The sequence below is a fragment of the Arachis duranensis genome, chromosome 6 (assembly GCF_000817695.3).
Source record: "Arachis duranensis cultivar V14167 chromosome 6, aradu.V14167.gnm2.J7QH, whole genome shotgun sequence".
NCBI classification, from domain to species: domain Eukaryota; kingdom Viridiplantae; phylum Streptophyta; class Magnoliopsida; order Fabales; family Fabaceae; genus Arachis; species Arachis duranensis.
The window spans coordinates 21,285,740-21,286,145 of NC_029777.3; positions in this window are offsets into that span (position 1 = coordinate 21,285,740).

Genomic DNA, 406 nt, shown 5'->3' on the forward strand with positions numbered 1-406 from the left:
AAATCAATAAGATGCACACTTTGGCAATTCCAAGGGAGAACGATTGGGGAGACTAGTACTCTCAGATATAGATTGTAGATTTGTTTGATGATGGATTTTGCGTTGGTTTAGACTATACTACGATTGATCACTTGATAAATTCTATACCGAAAAAAATTCATTTGTCAAAATGGCGCCGTTGCCGGGGAAATTTGCTTAGTGTGCCATGTTATTGTTTGGATTAAGCGTGTATATATGTACATAGTTGCACTTCATTGTAAATAATTCAAGTGACTAACCCCTCATTCGTTACAATGAATTTCATTTCTCCTTCATTGCATGACGCGTTCACAACCGAACCCGAGCTTAGTCCCTTTTGATCCGGAAATAGAACGGACTTTGTTTCATATTAGACAAGCTCGGAGGT